Genomic DNA, 20,446 nt, shown 5'->3' with positions numbered 1-20,446 from the left:
GGCAAGATATAGACAGGCAGAGGCTTCAAGAAGAATACTTGCTCCTGGTGGAGCTTGAACTCATAACCTTGTCATCGAATTGCTGTATACTGCTGTATAAGTACAACACGCTAACAGATTGCACCACAGGATCCATCAACAACACTCACTGATCACCATATTTAGCAGAAACTGGGATGTACAATATTCGAAACAAGTCATAATCACTATAGAGGTACCTGGCTAGCTCAGTCGGTAGAGCATGAGACTCTTAATCTCAGGGTCGTGGGTTCGAGCCCCACGCTAGGTGATTCTTTTCTCTGCCAAAGCACCAACTCACTTCGCAAACAGCCATCCCCTTGGAATTTCGAGCAGGCTTTCCACTCTGTGTAGCTGGTGATACAGAAGACTATGAATTTGTATTCTATCTCTGCCTGCACTCTATCCTGTCATCTCAATGACATCCCTATTACCTATGAAAAGTCCTCCGAAATGGATGGAATAAATGATAATTTTCCGGGCAAGAAATAGACAGGCAGAGGCTTCAAGAAGAATACTTGCTCCTGGTGGAGCTTGAACTCATAACCTTGTCATCGAATTGCTGTATACTGCTGTATAAGTACAACACGCTAACAGATTGCACCACAGGATCCATCAACAACACTCACTGATCACCATATTTAGCAGAAACTGGGATGTACGATATTCGAAACAAGTCATAATCACTATAGAGGTACCTGGCTAGCTCAGTCGGTAGAGCATGAGACTCTTAATCTCAGGGTCGTGGGTTCGAGCCCCACGCTAGGTGATTCTTTTCTCTGCCGAAGCACCAACTCACTTCGCAAACAGCCATCCCCTTGGAATTTCGAGCAGGCTTTCCACTCTGCGTAGCTGGAGATACAGAAGACTATGAATTTGTATTCTATCTCTGCCTGCACTCTATCCTGTCATCTCAATGACATCCCTATTACCTATGAAAAGTCCTCCGAAATGGATGGAATAAATGATAATTTTCCGGGCAAGAAATAGACAGGCAGAGGCTTCAAGAAGAATACTTGCTCCTGGTGGAGCTTGAACTCATAACCTTGTCATCGAATTGCTGTATACTGCTGTATAAGTACAACACGCTAACAGATTGCACCACAGGATCCATCAACAACACTCACTGATCACCATATTTTGCAGAAACTGGGATGTACGATATTCGAACCAAGTCAAAATAACTATTGAGGTACCTGGCTAGCTCAGTCGGTAGAGCATGAGACTCTTAATCTCAGGGTCGTGGGTTCGAGCCCCACGTTAGGTCGTTATTTTCTCTGCCGAAGCACCAACTGACTTCGCAAACAACCATCTGCTTGGAATTTCGAGCAGGCTTGCCACCCTGCAAAGTTGGTGATACAGAAGGCGATGAATTTGTATTCCATCTCAACCTGCACTCTATCCTGTCATCTCAATGACATCCCTAGTACCTATGAAACGTCCTCCAAAATGGATGGAATAACTGATCATTTTCATGGCAAGAAATACACAGGAAGAGGCTTCAAGAAGAATACTTGCTCCTGGTGGAGCTTGAACTCATAACCTTGTCATCGAATTGCTGTATACTGCTGTATAAGTACAACACGCTAACAGATTGCACCACAGGATCCATCAACAACACTCACTGATCACCATATTTAGCAGAAACTGGGATGTACGATATTCGAAACAAGTCATAATCACTATAGAGGTACCTGGCTGGCTCAGACGGTAGAGCATGAGACTCTTAATCTCAGGGTCGTGGGTTCGAGCCCCACGTTAGGTCGTTATTTTCTCTGCCGAAGCACCAAATGACTTCGCAAACAACCATCTGCTTGGAATTTCGAGCAGGCTTGCCACCCTGCAAAGTTGGTGATACAGAAGGCGATGAATTTGTATTCCATCTCAACCTGCACTCTATCCTGTCATCTCAATGACAGCCCTATTACCTATGAAACGTCCTCCGAAATGGATGGAATAAATGATCATTTTCATGGCAAGAAATAGACAGGCAGAGGATTCAAGAAGAATACTTGCTCCTGGTGGAGCTTGAACTCATAACCTTGTCATCGAATTGCTGTATACTGCTGTATAAGTACAACACGCTAACAGATTGCACCACAGGATCCATCAACAACACTCACTGATCACCATATTTTGCAGAAACTGGGATGTACGATATTCGAACCAAGTCAAAATCACTATTGAGGTACCTGGCTAGCTCAGTCGGTAGAGCATGAGACTCTTAATCTCAGGGTCGTGGGTTCGAGCCCCACGCTAGGTGATTATTTTCTCTGCCGAAGCACCAACTCACTTCGCAAACAACCATCTGCTTGGAATTTCGTGCAGGCTTTCCACTCTGCGTAGCTGGTGATACAGAAGACTATGAATTTGTATTCTATCTCTGCCTGCACTCTATCCTGTCATCTCAATGACATCCCTATTACCTATGAGAAGTCCTCCGAAATGGATGGAATAAATGATAATTTTTCCGGACAAGAAATAGACAGGCAGAGGATTCAAGAAGAATACTTGCTCCTGGTGGAGCTTCAACTTATAACCTTGTCATCTAATTGCTGTATACTGCTGTATAAGTACAACACTCTAACAGATTGCACCACAGGATCCATCAACAACACTCAATGATCACCATATTTAGCAGAAACTGTGATGTACGATATTCGAAACAAGTCAAAATCACTATAGAGGTACCTGGCTAGCTCAGTCGGTAGAGCATGAGGCTCTTAATCTCAGGGTCGTGTGTTCGAGCCCCACGTTAGGTGATTATTTTCTCTGCTGAAGCACCAACTCACTTCGCAAACAACCATCTGCTTGGAATTTCGTGCAGGCTTTCCACTCTGCGTAGCTGGTGATACAGAAGACTATGAATTTGTATTCTATCTCTGCCTGCACTCTATCCTGTCATCTCAATGACATCCCTATTACCTATGAAAAGTCCTCCGAAATGGATGGAATAAATGATAATTTTCCGGGCAAGAAATAGACAGGCAGAGGCTTCAAGAAGAATACTTGCTCCTGGTGGAGCTTGAACTCATAACCTTGTCATCGAATTGCTGTATACTGCTGTATAAGTACAACACGCTAACAGATTGCACCACAGGATCCATCAACAACACTCACTGATCACCATATTTTGCAGAAACTGGGATGTACGATATTCGAACCAAGTCAAAATAACTATTGAGGTACCTGGCTAGCTCAGTCGGTAGAGCATGAGACTTTTAATCTCAGGGTCGTGGGTTCGACCCCCACGTTAGGTCGTTATTTTCTCTGCCGAAGCACCAACTGACTTCGCAAACAACCATCTGCTTGGAATTTCGAGCAGGCTTGCCACCCTGCAAAGTTGGTGATACAGAAGGCGATGAATTTGCATTCCATCTCAACCTGCACTCTATCCTGTCATCTCAATGACATCCCTAGTACCTATGAAACGTACTCCAAAATGGATGGAATAAATGATCATTTTCATGGCAAGAAATAGACAGGCAGAGGATTCAAGAAGAATACTTGCTCCTGGTGGAGCTTGAACTCATAACCTTGTCATCGAATTGCTGTATACTGCTGTATAAGTACAACACGCTAACAGATTGCACCACAGGATCCATCAACAACACTCACTGATCACCATATTTAGCAGAAACTGGGATGTACGATATTCGAAACAAGTCATAATCACTATAGAGGTACCTGGCTGGCTCAGACGGTAGAGCATGAGACTCTTAATCTCAGGGTCGTGGGTTCGAGCCCCACGTTAGGTCGTTATTTTCTCTGCCGAAGCACCAAATGACTTCGCAAACAACCATCTGCTTGGAATTTCGAGCAGGCTTGCCACCCTGCAAAGTTGGTGATACAGAAGGCGATGAATTTGTATTCCATCTCAACCTGCACTCTATCCTGTCATCTCAATGACAGCCCTATTACCTATGAAACGTCCTCCGAAATGGATGGAATAAATGATCATTTTCATGGCAAGAAATAGACAGGCAGAGGATTCAAGAAGAATACTTGCTCCTGGTGGAGCTTGAACTCATAACCTTGTCATCGAATTGCTGTATACTGCTGTATAAGTACAACACGCTAACAGATTGCACCACAGGATCCATCAACAACACTCACTGATCACCATATTTTGCAGAAACTGGGATGTACGATATTCGAACCAAGTCAAAATCACTATTGAGGTACCTGGCTAGCTCAGTCGGTAGAGCATGAGACTCTTAATCTCAGGGTCGTGGGTTCGAGCCCCACGCTAGGTGATTATTTTCTCTGCCGAAGCACCAACTCACTTCGCAAACAACCATCTGCTTGGAATTTCGTGCAGGCTTTCCACTCTGCGTAGCTGGTGATACAGAAGACTATGAATTTGTATTCTATCTCTGCCTGCACTCTATCCTGTCATCTCAATGACATCCCTATTACCTATGAGAAGTCCTCCGAAATGGATGGAATAAATGATAATTTTTCCGGACAAGAAATAGACAGGCAGAGGATTCAAGAAGAATACTTGCTCCTGGTGGAGCTTCAACTTATAACCTTGTCATCTAATTGCTGTATACTGCTGTATAAGTACAACACTCTAACAGATTGCACCACAGGATCCATCAACAACACTCAATGATCACCATATTTAGCAGAAACTGTGATGTACGATATTCGAAACAAGTCAAAATCACTATAGAGGTACCTGGCTAGCTCAGTCGGTAGAGCATGAGGCTCTTAATCTCAGGGTCGTGTGTTCGAGCCCCACGTTAGGTGATTATTTTCTCTGCTGAAGCACCAACTCACTTCGCAAACAACCATCTGCTTGGAATTTCGTGCAGGCTTTCCACTCTGCGTAGCTGGTGATACAGAAGACTATGAATTTGTATTCTATCTCTGCCTGCACTCTATCCTGTCATCTCAATGACATCCCTATTACCTATGAAAAGTCCTCCGAAATGGATGGAATAAATGATAATTTTCCGGACAAGAAATAGACAGGCAGAGGATTCAAGAAGAATCTATAGTACAACACGCTAACAGATTGCACCACAGGATCCAACAACAAAAACTCAATGATCACCATATTTAGCAGAAACTGTGATGTACGATATTCGAAACAAGTAAAAATCACTATAGAGGTGCCTGGCTAGCTCAGTCGGTAGAGCATGAGACTCTTAATCTCAGGGTCGTGGGTTCGAGCCCCACCTTAGGTGTCTTATTTTCTCTGCCGAAGCACCAACTGACTTCGCAAACAACCATCTGCTTGGAATTTCGAGCAGGCTTGCCACCCTGCAAAGTTGGTGATACAGAAGGCGATGAATTTGTATTCCATCTCTGCCTGCACTCTATCCTGTCATCTCAATGACATCCCTAGTACCTATGAAACGTCCTCCGAAATGGATGGAATAAATGATCATTTTCATGGCAAGAAATAGACAGGCAGAGGCTTCAAGAAGAATAATTGCTCCTGGTGGGGCTTGAACTCATAACCTTGTCATCTAATTGCTGTATACTGCTGTATAAGTACAACACTCTAACAGATTGCACCACAGGATCCAACAACAAAAACTCAATGATCACCATATTTAGCAGAAACTGTGATGTACGATATTCGAACCAAGTCAAAATAACTATTGAGGAACCTGGCTAGCTCAGTCGGTAGAGCATGAGACTCTTAATCTCAGGGTCGTGGGTTCGAGCCCAACATTAGGTGATTATTTTCTCTGCCGAAGCACCAACTCACTTCGCAAACAGCCATCCGCTTGGAATTTCGAGCAGGCTTTCCACTCTGCGTAGCTGGTGATACGGTTCAGTATTATACTACACAGTAACATGGTTCAGTATTATACTACACAGTAACATGGTTCAGTATTATACTACACAGTAACATGGTTCAGTATTACACTACACAGTAACATGGTTCAGTATTATACTACACAGTAATCAGTACTGTACTACACAGTAACATGGTTCAGTATTATACTACACAGTAACATGGTTCAGTACTTTACTACACAGTAATCAGTACTGTACTACACAGTAACATGGTTCAGTATTATACTACACAGTAACATGGTTCAGTACTATACTACACAGTAATCAGTACTATACTACACAGTAACATGGTTCAGTATTATACTACACAGTAATCAGTACTGTATTACACAGTAACATGGTTCAGTAATATACTACACAGTAACATGGTTCAGTACTATACTACACAGGGGTCCTGTGTGGCTCAGTCGGTAGAGCATGGCGCTTGCAACGCCAAGCGTCGTGGGTTCGATTCCCGCTGGGGCCACCCATATGTAAAAGTAGTGGCCCCAGCCGACTTGTAAGTCGCTTTGGACAAAAGCGTCTGCTAAATGGGATATATTATTATATATTATATATTATTATTTATTATTTTATATTATACACAGTAATAAGTACTATACTACACAGTAACATGGTTCAGTATTATACTACACAGTAATCAGTACTGTACTACACAGTAACATGGTTCAGTAATATACTACACAGTAACATGGTTCAGTACTATACTACACAGTAACATGGTTCAGTATTATACTACACAGTAATCAGTACTGTACTACACACTAACATGGTTCAGTACTATACTACACAGTAATCAGTACTATACTACACAGTAACATGGTTCAGTATTATACTACACAGTAATCAGTACTGTACTACACAGTAACATGGTTCAGTACTATACTACACAGTAATCAGTACTATACTACACAGTAACATGGTTCAGTATTATACTACACAGTAATCAGTACTGTACTACACAGTAACATGGTTCAGTAATATACTACACAGTAATCAGTACTGTACTACACTGTAACATGGTTCAGTATTATACTACACAGTAATCAGTACTGTACTACACAGTAACATGGTTCAGTATTATACTACACAGTAATCAGTACTGTACTACACAGTAACATGGTTCAGTATTATACTACACAGTAACATGGTTCAGTATTATACTACACAGTAACATGGTTCAGTAATATACTACACAGTAATCAGTACTGTACTACACTGTAACATGGTTCAGTATTATACTACACAGTAATCAGTACTGTACTACACAGTAACATGGTTCAGTATTATACTACACAGTAATCAGTACTGTACTACACAGTAACATGGTTCAGTATTATACTACACAGTAACATAGTTCAGTAATATACTACACAGTAACATAGTTCAGTAATATACTACACAGTAACATGGTTCAGTACTGTACTACACAGTTACATGGTTCAGTACTATACTACACAGTAACATGGTTCAGTACTATACTACACAGTAACATAGTTCAGTATTATACTACACAGTAACATGTTTCAGTATTATACTACACAGTAATCAGTACTGTACTACACAGTAACATGGTTCAGTATTATACTACACAGTAACATGGTTCAGTATTATACTACACAGTAACATGGTTCAGTATTATACTACACAGTAACATAGTTCAGTATTATACTACACAGTAACATGGTTCAGTACTATACTACACAGTAATCAGTACTGTACTACACAGTAACATGGTTCAGTATTATACTACACAGTAACATGGTTCAGTATTATACTACACAGTAATCAGTACTGTACTACACAGTAACATGGTTCAGTATTATACTACACAGTAACATGGTTCAGTATTATACTACACAGTAACATGGTTCAGTATTATACTACACAGTAACATGGTTCAGTATTATACTACACAGTAACATGGTTCAGTATTATACTACACAGTAACATAGTTCAGTATTATACTACACAGTAACATGGTTCAGTACTATACTACACAGTAATCAGTACTGTACTACACAGTAACATGGTTCAGTATTATACTACACAGTAACATGGTTCAGTACTATACTACACAGTAACATAGTTCAGTATTATACTACACAGTAACATGGTTCAGTACTATACTACACAGTAACATAGTTCAGTACTATACTACACAGTAATCAGTATTATACTACACAGTAACATGGTTCAGTACTGTACTACACAGTTACATGGTTCAGTACTATACTACACAGTAACATGGTTCAGTACTATACTACACAGTAACATAGTTCAGTATTATACTACACAGTAACATGGTTCAGTATTATACTACACAGTAATCAGTACTGTACTACACAGTAACATGGTTCAGTATTATACTACACAGTAACATGGTTCAGTATTATACTACACAGTAACATGGTTCAGTATTATACTACACAGTAACATGGTTCAGTACTATACTACACAATAACATGGTTCAGTACTATACTACACAGTAATCAGTACTGTACTATACAGTAACATGGTTCAGTAATATACTACACAGTAACATGGTTCAGTATTATACTACACAGTAACATGGTTCAGTACTATACTACACAGTAACATAGTTCAGTATTATACTACACAGTAACATAGTTCAGTACTATACTACACAGTAATCAGTATTATACTACACAGTAACATGGTTCAGTACTGTACTACACAGTAACATGGTTCAGTACTATACTACACAGTAACATGGTTCAGTATTATACTACACAGTAATCAGTAATATACTACACAGTAACATGGTTCAGTACTATACTACACAGTAATCAGTACTATACTACACAGTAACATGGTTCAGTATAATACTACACAGTAATCAGTACAGACTACACAGTAACATGGTTCAGTATTATACTACACATTAACATGGTTCAGTTCTATACTACACAGTAACATAGTTCAGTACTATACTACACAGTAATCAGTACTGTACTACACAGTAACATGGTTCAGTATTATACTACACAGTAACATAGTTCAGTATTATACTACACAGTAATCAGTACTGTACTACACAGTAACATGGTTCAGTATTATACTACACAGTAATCAGTACTATACTACACAGTAACATAGTTCAGTACTGTACTACACAGTAACATAGTTCAGTATTATACTACACAGTAACATAGTTCAGTATTATACTACACAGTAATCAGTACTGTACTACACAGTAACATGGTTCAGTATTATACTACACAGTAACATGGTTCAGTACTGTACTACACAGTAACATAGTTCAGTATTATACTACACAGTAACATGGTTCAGTATTATACTACACAGTAACATGGTTCAGTATTATACTACACAGTAACATAGTTCAGTACTATACTACACAGTAACATAGTTCAGTACTATACTACACAGTAACATGGTTCAGTATTATACTACACAGTAACATGGTTCAGTATTATACTACACAGTAATCAGTACTATACTACACAGTAACATGGTTCAGTATTATACTACACAGTAATGAGTACTGTACTACACAGTAACATGGTTCAGTATTATACTACACAGTAATGAGTACTGTACTACACAGTAACATGGTTCAGTATTATACTACACAGTAATCAGTACTGTACTACACAGTAACATGGTTCAGTATTATACTACACAGTAACATGGTTCTGTATTATACTACACAGTAACATGGTTCAGTATTATACTACACAGTAATCAGTACTGTACTACACAGTAACATGGTTCAGTAATATACTACACAGTAATCAGTACTGTACTACACAGTAACATGGTTCAGTAATATACTACACAGTAACATGGTTCAGTATTATACTACACAGTAACATGGTTCAGTAGTATACTACACAGTAACATAGTTCAGTATTATACTACACAGTAACATAGTTCAGTATTATACTACACAGTAACATGGTTCAGTTCTATACTACACAGTAACATAGTTCAGTACTATACTACACAGTAATCAGTACTGTACTACACAGTAACATAGTTCAGTATTATACTACACAGTAACATAGTTCAGTATTATACTACACAGTAATCAGTACTATACTACACAGTAACATAGTTCAGTAATATACTACACAGTAACATGGTTCAGTAATATACTACACAGTAACATAGTTCAGTAATATACTACACAGTAACATAGTTCAGTATTATACTACACAGTAACATGGTTCAGTATTATACTACACAGTAATCAGTACTGTACTACACAGTAACATAGTTCAGTATTATACTACACAGTAATCAGTACTGTACTACACAGTAACATAGTTCAGTATTATACTACACAGTAATCAGTACTGTACTACACAGTAACATAGTTCAGTATTATACTACACAGTAATCAGTACTGTACTACACAGTAACATAGTTCAGTATTATACTACACAGTAACATGGTTCAGTACTATACTACACAGTAATCAGTATTATACTTCACAGTAACATGGTTCAGTATTATACTACACAGTAATCAGTACTGTACTACACAGTAAAATAGTTCAGTATTACACTACACAGTAATCAGTACTGTACTACACAGTAACATAGTTCAGTATTATACTACACAGTAACATAGTTCAGTATTATACTACACAGTAACATAGTTCAGTATTATACTACACAGTAATCAGTACTGTACTACACAGTAACATAGTTCAGTAATATACTACACAGTAACATGGTTCAGTAATATACTACACAGTAACATGGTTCAGTATTATACTACACAGTAACATAGTTCAGTATTATACTACACAGTAACATAGTTCAGTATTATACTACACAGTAATCAGTACTGTACTACACAGTAACATAGTTCAGTAATATACTCCACAGTAACATGGTTCAGTAATATACTACACAGTAACATGGTTCAGTATTATACTACACAGTAACATAGTTCAGTACTATACTACACAGTAACATGGTTCAGTACTGTACTACACAGTAACATAGTTCAGTATTATACTACACAGTAACATAGTTCAGTAATATACTACACAGTAATCAGTACTGTACTACACAGTAACATGGTTCAGTATTATACTACACAGTAATCAGTACTGTACTACACAGTAACATGGTTCAGTACTATACTACACAGTAACATGGTTCAGTACTATACTACACAGTAACATAGTTCAGTACTATACTACACAGTAACATAGTTCAGTACTATACTACACAGTAACATAGTTCAGTACTATACTACACAGTAACATAGTTCAGTACTATACTACACAGTAACATATTTCAGTACTATACTACACAGTAACATAGTTCAGTACTATACTACACAGTAATCAGTATTATACTTCACAGTAACATGTTTCAGTATTATACTACACAGTAATCAGTACTGTACTACACAGTAACATAGTTCAGTATTATACTACACAGTAATCAGTACTATACTACACAGTAACATGGTTCAGTACTATACTACACAGTAACATAGTTCAGTACTATACTACACAGTAACATAGTTCAGTACTATACTACACAGTAACATAGTTCAGTACTATACTACACAGTAACATAGTTCAGTTCTATACTACACAGTAACATAGTTCAGTACTATACTACACAGTAACATAGTTCAGTACTATACTACACAGTAATCAGTATTATACTTCACAGTAACATGTTTCAGTATTATACTACACAGTAATCAGTACTGTACTACACAGTAACATAGTTCAGTATTATACTACACAGTAATCAGTACTGTACTACACAGTAACATAGTTCAGTATTATACTACACAGTAATCAGTACTGTACTACACAGTAACATAGTTCAGTATTATACTACACAGTAATCAGTACTGTACTACACAGTAACATAGTTCAGTATTATACTACACAGTAATCAGTACTGTACTACACAGTAACATAGTTCAGTATTATACTACACAGTAATCAGTACTGTACTACACAGTAACATAGTTCAGTATTATACTACACAGTAACATGGTTCAGTACTATACTACACAGTAATCAGTATTATACTTCACAGTAACATGGTTCAGTATTATACTACACAGTAATCAGTACTGTACTACACAGTAACATAGTTCAGTATTATACTACACAGTAATCAGTACTGTACTACACAGTAACATAGTTCAGTATTATACTACACAGTAATCAGTACTGTACTACACAGTAACATGGTTCAGTATTATACTACACAGTAACATAGTTCAGTATTATACTACACAGTAACATAGTTCAGTATTATACTACACAGTAATCAGTACTGTACTACACAGTAACATAGTTCAGTATTATACTACACAGTAACATAGTTCAGTATTATACTACACAGTAACATAGTTCAGTAATATACTACACAGTGACATGGTTCAGTAATATACTACACAGTAACATGGTTCATTACTGTACTACACAGTAACATAGTTCAGTATTATACTACACAGTAACATAGTTCAGTATTATACTACACAGTAACATAGTTCAGTAATATACTACACAGTAATCAGTACTGTACTACACAGTAACATGGTTCAGTATTATACTACACAGTAATCAGTACTGTACTACACAGTAACATAGTTCAGTTCTATACTACACAGTAACATAGTTCAGTACTATACTACACAGTAACATAGTGCAGTACTATACTACACAGTAATCAGTATTATACTTCACAGTAACATGTTTCAGTATTATACTACACAGTAATCAGTACTGTACTACACAGTAACATAGTTCAGTATTATACTACACAGTAATCAGTACTGTACTACACAGTAACATAGTTCAGTATTATACTACACAGTAATCAGTACTGTACTACACAGTAACATAGTTCAGTATTATACTACACAGTAACATGGTTCAGTACTATACTACACAGTAATCAGTATTATACTTCACAGTAACATGGTTCAGTATTATACTACACAGTAATCAGTACTGTACTACACAGTAACATAGTTCAGTATTATACTACACAGTAATCAGTACTGTACTACACAGTAACATAGTTCAGTATTATACTACACAGTAATCAGTACTGTACTACACAGTAACATGGTTCAGTATTATACTACACAGTAACATAGTTCAGTATTATACTACACAGTAACATAGTTCAGTATTATACTACACAGTAATCAGTACTGTACTACACAGTAACATAGTTCAGTATTATACTACACAGTAACATAGTTCAGTATTATACTACACAGTAACATAGTTCAGTAATATACTACACAGTAACATGGTTCAGTACTATACTACACAGTAACATAGTTCAGTACTATACTACACAGTAACATAGTTCAGTACTATACTACACAGTAACATAGTTCAGTACTATACTACACAGTAACATAGTTCAGTTCTATACTACACAGTAACATAGTTCAGTACTATACTACACAGTAACATAGTTCAGTACTATACTACACAGTAATCAGTATTATACTTCACAGTAACATGTTTCAGTATTATACTACACAGTAATCAGTACTGTACTACACAGTAACATAGTTCAGTATTATACTACACAGTAATCAGTACTGTACTACACAGTAACATAGTTCAGTATTATACTACACAGTAATCAGTACTGTACTACACAGTAACATAGTTCAGTATTATACTACACAGTAACATGGTTCAGTACTATACTACACAGTAATCAGTATTATACTTCACAGTAACATGGTTCAGTATTATACTACACAGTAATCAGTACTGTACTACACAGTAACATAGTTCAGTATTATACTACACAGTAATCAGTACTGTACTACACAGTAACATAGTTCAGTATTATACTACACAGTAATCAGTACTGTACTACACAGTAACATGGTTCAGTATTATACTACACAGTAACATAGTTCAGTATTATACTACACAGTAACATAGTTCAGTATTATACTACACAGTAATCAGTACTGTACTACACAGTAACATAGTTCAGTATTATACTACACAGTAACATAGTTCAGTATTATACTACACAGTAACATAGTTCAGTAATATACTACACAGTGACATGGTTCAGTAATATACTACACAGTAACATGGTTCATTACTGTACTACACAGTAACATAGTTCAGTATTATACTACACAGTAACATAGTTCAGTATTATACTACACAGTAACATAGTTCAGTAATATACTACACAGTAATCAGTACTGTACTACACAGTAACATGGTTCAGTATTATACTACACAGTAATCAGTACTGTACTACACAGTAACATGGTTCAGTACTATACTACACAGTAACATGGTTCAGTACTATACTACACAGTAACATGGTTCAGTACTATACTACACAGTAACATGGTTCAGTACTATACTACACAGTAACATGGTTCAGTACTGTACTACACAGTAACATAGTTCAGTACTATACTACACAGTAACATGGTTCAGTACTATACTACACAGTAACATGGTTCAGTACTATACTACACAGTAACATAGTTCAGTATTATACTACACAGTAATCAGTACTATACTACACAGTAACATGGTTCAGTACTATACTACACAGTAACATGGTTCAGTATTATACTACACAGTAATCAGTACTGTACTACACAGTAACATGGTTCTGTATTATACTACACAGTAACATGGTTCAGTATTATACTACACAGTAACATGGTTCAGTATTATACTACACAGTAACATGGTTCAGTAATATACTACACAGTAACATGGTTCAGTATTATACTACACAGTAATCAGTACTATACTACACAGTAGCATGGTTCAGTAATATACTACACAGTAACATGGTTCAGTAATATACTACACAGTAATCAGTACTGTACTACACAGTAACATGGTTCAGTATTATACTACACAGTAACATGGTTCAGTATTATACTACACAGTAATCAGTACTGTACTACACAGTAACATGGTTCAGTACTATACTACACAGTAATCAGTACTATACTACACAGTAACATGGTTCAGTATTATACTACACAGTAACATGGTTCAGTATTATACTACACAGTAACATGGTTCAGTATTATACTACACAGTAACATGGTTCAGTATTATACTACACAGTAACATGGTTCAGTACTATACTACACAGTAACATGGTTCAGTAATATACTACACAGTAACATGGTTCAGTATTATACTACACAGTAACATAGTTCAGTATTATACTACACAGTAACATGGTTCAGTATTATACTACACAGTAACATGGTTCAGTATTATACTACACAGTAATCAGTACTGTACTACACAGTAACATAGTTCAGTAATATACTACACAGTAATCAGTAATATACTACACAGTAACATGGTTCAGTAATATACTACACAGTAACATGGTTCAGTATTATACTACACAGTAACATGGTTCAGTACTATACTACACAGTAATCAGTACTGTACTACACAGTAACATAGTTCAGTAATATACTACACAGTAATCATTACTGTACTACACAGTAACATGGTTCAGTAATATACTACACAGTAACATGGTTCAGTAATATACTACACAGTAACATGGTTCAGTAATATACTACACAGTAACATAGTTCAGTATTATACTACACAGTAACATGGTTCAGTACTATACTACACAGTAATCAGTACTGTACTACACAGTAACATAGTTCAGTACTATACTACACAGTAACATGGTTCAGTATTATACTACACAGTAATCAGTACTATACTACACAGTAACATGGTTCAGTATTATACTACACAGTAATCAGTACTGTACTACACAGTAACATGGTTCAGTACTATACTACACAGTAACATGGTTCAGTACTATACTACACAGTAACATGGTTCAGTACTATACTACACAGTAATCAGTATTATACTACACAGTAACATAGTTCAGTACTATACTACACAGTAACATGGTTCAGTATTATACTACACAGTAATCAGTACTATACTACACAGTAACATGGTTCAGTATTATACTACACAGTAATCAGTACTGTACTACACAGTAACATGGTTCAGTATTATACTACACAGTAATCAGTATTATACTACACAGTAACATAGTTCAGTACTATACTACACAGTAACATGGTTCAGTATTATACTACACAGTAATCAGTACTATACTACACAGTAACATGGTTCAGTATTATACTACACAGTAATCAGTACTGTACTACACAGTAACATGGTTCAGTACTATACTACACAGTAACATGGTTCAGTATTATACTACACAGTAACATGGTTCAGTACTATACTACACAGTAACATGGTTCAGTATTATACTACACAGTAATCAGTACTGTACTACACAGTAACATGGTTCAGTATTATACTACACAGTAACATGGTTCAGTATTATACTACACAGTAATCAGTACTGTACTACACAGTAACATGGTTCAGTACTATACTACACAGTAACATGGTTCAGTACTATACTACACAGTAACATGGTTCAGTACTATACTACACAGTAACATGGTTCAGTACTATACTACACAGTAACATGGTTCAGTACTATACTACACAGTAACATGGTTCAGTACTATACTACACAGTAACATGGTTCAGTACTATACTACACAGTAACATAGTTCAGTATTATACTACACAGTAATCAGTACTGTACTACACAGTAACATGGTTCAGTATTATACTACACAGTAACATGGTTCAGTATTATACTACACAGTAACATGGTTCAGTACTATACTACACAGTAACATGGTTCAGTACTATACTACACAGTAACATGGTTCAGTACTATACTACACAGTAACATGGTTCAGTACTATACTACACAGTAACATAGTTCAGTATTATACTACACAGTAATCAGTACTATACTACACAGTAACATGGTTCAGTACTGTACTACACAGTAACATAGTTCAGTATTATACTACACAGTAACATGGTTCAGTACTATACTACACAGTAACATGGTTCAGTACTATACTACACAGTAACATGGTTCAGTACTATACTACACAGTAACATGGTTCAGTACTGTACTACACAGTAACATGGTTCAGTACTATACTACACAGTAACATGGTTCAGTATTATACTACACAGTAACATGGTTCAGTACTATACTACACAGTAACATGGTTCAGTACTATACTACACAGTAACATGGTTCAGTACTATACTACACAGTAACATAGTTCAGTACTATACTACACAGTAATCAGTACTGTACTACACAGTAACATAGTTCAGTAATATACTACACAGTAACATGGTTCAGTACTATACTACACAGTAACATGGTTCAGTATTATACTACACAGTAATCAGTACTGTACTACACAGTAACATAGTTCAGTATTATACTACACAGTAACATGGTTCAGTACTATACTACACAGTAATCAGTACTGTACTACACAGTAACATAGTTCAGTATTATACTACACAGTAATCAGTACTGTACTACACAGTAACATAGTTCAGTACTATACTACACAGTAATCAGTACTGTACTACACAGTAACATAGTTCAGTATTATACTACACAGTAATCAGTAATATACTACACAGTAACATGGTTCAGTATTATACTACACAGTAATCAGTACTGTACTACACAGTAACATAGTTCAGTACTATACTACACAGTAATCAGTACTGTACTACACAGTAACATGGTTCAGTATTATACTACACAGTAACATGGTTCAGTACTGTACTACACAGTAACATGGTTCAGTATTATACTACACAGTAACATGGTTCAGTACTGTACTACACAGTAACATGGTTCAGTACTGTACTACACAGTAACATGGTTCAGTACTGTACTACACAGTAACATGGTTCAGTATTATACTACACAGTAACATGGTTCAGTACTGTACTACACAGTAACATGGTTCAGTATTATACTACACAGTAACATGGTTCAGTACTGTACTACACAGTAACATAGTTCAGTATTATACTACACAGTAATCAGTATTGTACTACACAGTAACATGGCTTCATCTCTCAGTATTAACTAAAGACTAACTGTTGTCTGTGTTCGTCGTTCCGGTAGTTGATGTCTGAAAGCATCGTTTAATCCAGGAGACTTCTTCTCTTTGACGTTATATGGATGACATCGCTCTGAGTGCCTGTCTGCTAACTGAATTACAACACGTATATAGTTAGAGTTTGACAATCTAATGTATTATTCTCTGCTACAGTAACACTGAATATTATGACACAGACTCAAGGTGACATCACAGGAACTCTCACATTCAGACTGAAACAATTAGCGGCTTTGTCTGAAGAGATGAGAATCTATAAGGACAGATTATTACCAAGGACCATTTTATATTGCTTTTAAAAATAAAAAATCCAATTAACTCCTGAAAGCTGGTGGCTTTCGACAGACGACAGGTCGTTATTGTGCTGCTGGAAAGTCATTGTTGGGTCGGGAAACTGGCATCTTTACAGAACCAGTCTGGCAGGCAGCTGAACAGAAAAGGTCTCGGTGAACAATCAACCCCTTGGCTACGAAAGAGACCTGAGTTGGCACTTCTTGTCTTTTTTTCCATCATAGATTTGTCTACCTCACAGAGATGTTTAACTCACACAGAGAGCCAGACAATTTAACACATGGCCATTTGTCACATTGGAACGATGGAGTCCAGTCTGTATTGTAGTCTTGTTATAACAGCTTTTCTCCCTATGGAGGCTAGGACAACAGTCTGACTGAGACATTAGTTTACTGACCTAGTCAGGTTCATCAGTGACTAGGACAACAGTCTGACTGAGACAGTAGTTTACTGACCTCCTAGTCAGGTTCATCAGTGACTAGGACAACAGTCTGACTGAGACAGTAGTTTACTGACCTAGTCAGGTTCATCAGTGACTAGGACAACAGTCTGACTGAGACAGTAGTTTACTGACCTCCTAGTCAGGTTCATCAGTGACTAGGACAACAGTCTGACTGAGACAGTAGTTTACTGACCTCCTAGTCAGGTTCATCAGTGACTAGGACAACAGTCTGACTGAGACAGTAGTTTACTGACCTAGTCAGGTTCATCAGTGACTAGGACAACAGTCTGACTGAGACAGTAGTTTACTGACCTCCTAGTCAGGTTCATCAGTGACTAGGACAACAGTCTGACTGAGACAGTAGTTTACTGACCTCCTAGTCAGGTTCATCAGTGACTAGGACAACAGTCTGACTGAGACAGTAGTTTACTGACCTCCTAGTCAGGTTCATCAGTGACTAGGACAACAGTCTGACTGAGACAGTAGTTTACTGACCTCCTAGTCAGGTTCATCAGTGACTAGGACAACAGTCTGACTGAGACAGTAGTTTACTGACCTCCTAGTCAGGTTCATCAGTGGCTAGGACAACAGTCTGACTGAGACAGTAGTTTACTGACCTCCTAGTCAGGTTCATCAGTGACTAGGACAACAGTCTGACTGAGACAGTAGTTTACTGACCTAGTCAGGTTCATCAGTGACTAGGACAACAGTCTGACTGAGACAGTAGTTTACTGACCTAGTCAGGTTCATCAGTGACTAGGACAACAGTCTGACTGAGACAGTAGTTTACTGACCTCCTAGTCAGGTTCATCAGTGACTAGGACAACAGTCTGACTGAGACAGTAGTTTACTGACCTCCTAGTCAGGTTCATCAGTGACTAGGACAACAGTCTGACTGAGACAGTAGTTTACTGACCTCCTACTCAGGTTCATCAGTGACTAGGACAACAGTCTGACTGAGACAGTAGTTTACTGACCTCCTAGTCAGGTTCATCAGTGGCTAGGACAACAGTCTGACTGAGACAGTAGTTTACTGACCTCCTAGTCAGGTTCATCAGTGACTAGGACAACAGGCTGACTGAGACAGTAGTTTACTGACCTAGTAAGGTTCATCAGTGACTAGGACAACAGTCTGACTGAGACAGTAGTTTACTGACCTCCTAGTCAGGTTCATCAGTGACTAGGACAACAGTCTGACTGAGACAGTAGTTTACTGACCTCCTAGTCAGGTTCATCAGTGACTAGGACAACAGTCTGACTGAGACAGTAGTTTACTGACCTAGTCAGGTTCATCAGTGACTAGGACAACAGTCTGACTGAGACAGTAGTTTACTGACCTCCTAGTCAGGTTCATCAGTGACTAGGACAACAGTCTGACTGAGACAGTAGTTTACTGACCTCCTAGTCAGGTTCATCAGCCAGTTACACTATAGAGAGAATAGCAAGAACACAGAATAGTCCAACTAATTTATGTAATTATAATATATGAGATTAGAGCAAGAAGATATCAAGTACGAAACTCCCAATCCAGCAGGAAATGACAAAGAGCATCACCTCTGACTGCACTGTATAACGTCTCATAGTTACAGAACACAGATATCTCTGGTTAACAACAGGTACAATTATCTCTTTGTCTTCCTGAGAAGTTATAGCCTGGTTACCATCTCTGTTCAGCTACTACATTCCACTCCTTGCCTCTCCTTTCATTTGTCAAAGCATATGACACGGACTTCATGGAGTGGAGTGTTCGCTGGTACCCAGGCTATAGAAATGAACCGCTAAAAGATCAAATGTAGAAATGTTCTG

At 37.4% G+C, this 20,446-nt stretch overlaps 5 non-coding genes across 5 annotated transcripts; all 5 read left to right on the top strand.

The window, feature by feature from the left end:
* The first annotated feature begins 216 nt into the window (after positions 1-216).
* trnak-cuu (transfer RNA lysine (anticodon CUU)) lies at positions 217-289 on the top strand. Its single transcript has one exon. It is a non-coding gene; the product is annotated as a tRNA-Lys (tRNA).
* Positions 290-714: 425 nt separating this feature from the next.
* Positions 715-787, top strand: trnak-cuu (transfer RNA lysine (anticodon CUU)). Its single transcript has one exon. It is a non-coding gene; the product is annotated as a tRNA-Lys (tRNA).
* A 1,421-nt stretch (positions 788-2,208) lies between these two features.
* Positions 2,209-2,281, top strand: trnak-cuu (transfer RNA lysine (anticodon CUU)). The gene has a single exon. It is a non-coding gene; the product is annotated as a tRNA-Lys (tRNA).
* Positions 2,282-3,205: 924 nt separating this feature from the next.
* Positions 3,206-3,278, top strand: trnak-uuu (transfer RNA lysine (anticodon UUU)). Its single transcript has one exon. It is a non-coding gene; the product is annotated as a tRNA-Lys (tRNA).
* Positions 3,279-4,201: 923 nt separating this feature from the next.
* On the top strand, positions 4,202-4,274 carry trnak-cuu (transfer RNA lysine (anticodon CUU)). The gene has a single exon. It is a non-coding gene; the product is annotated as a tRNA-Lys (tRNA).
* The last annotated feature ends 16,172 nt before the right edge of the window (positions 4,275-20,446 follow it).

Source organism: Oncorhynchus masou, chromosome 29 (genome assembly GCF_036934945.1).
Source record: "Oncorhynchus masou masou isolate Uvic2021 chromosome 29, UVic_Omas_1.1, whole genome shotgun sequence".
Taxonomy (NCBI): domain Eukaryota; kingdom Metazoa; phylum Chordata; class Actinopteri; order Salmoniformes; family Salmonidae; genus Oncorhynchus; species Oncorhynchus masou.
This window is presented reverse-complemented; position numbering and strand designations above follow the sequence as displayed.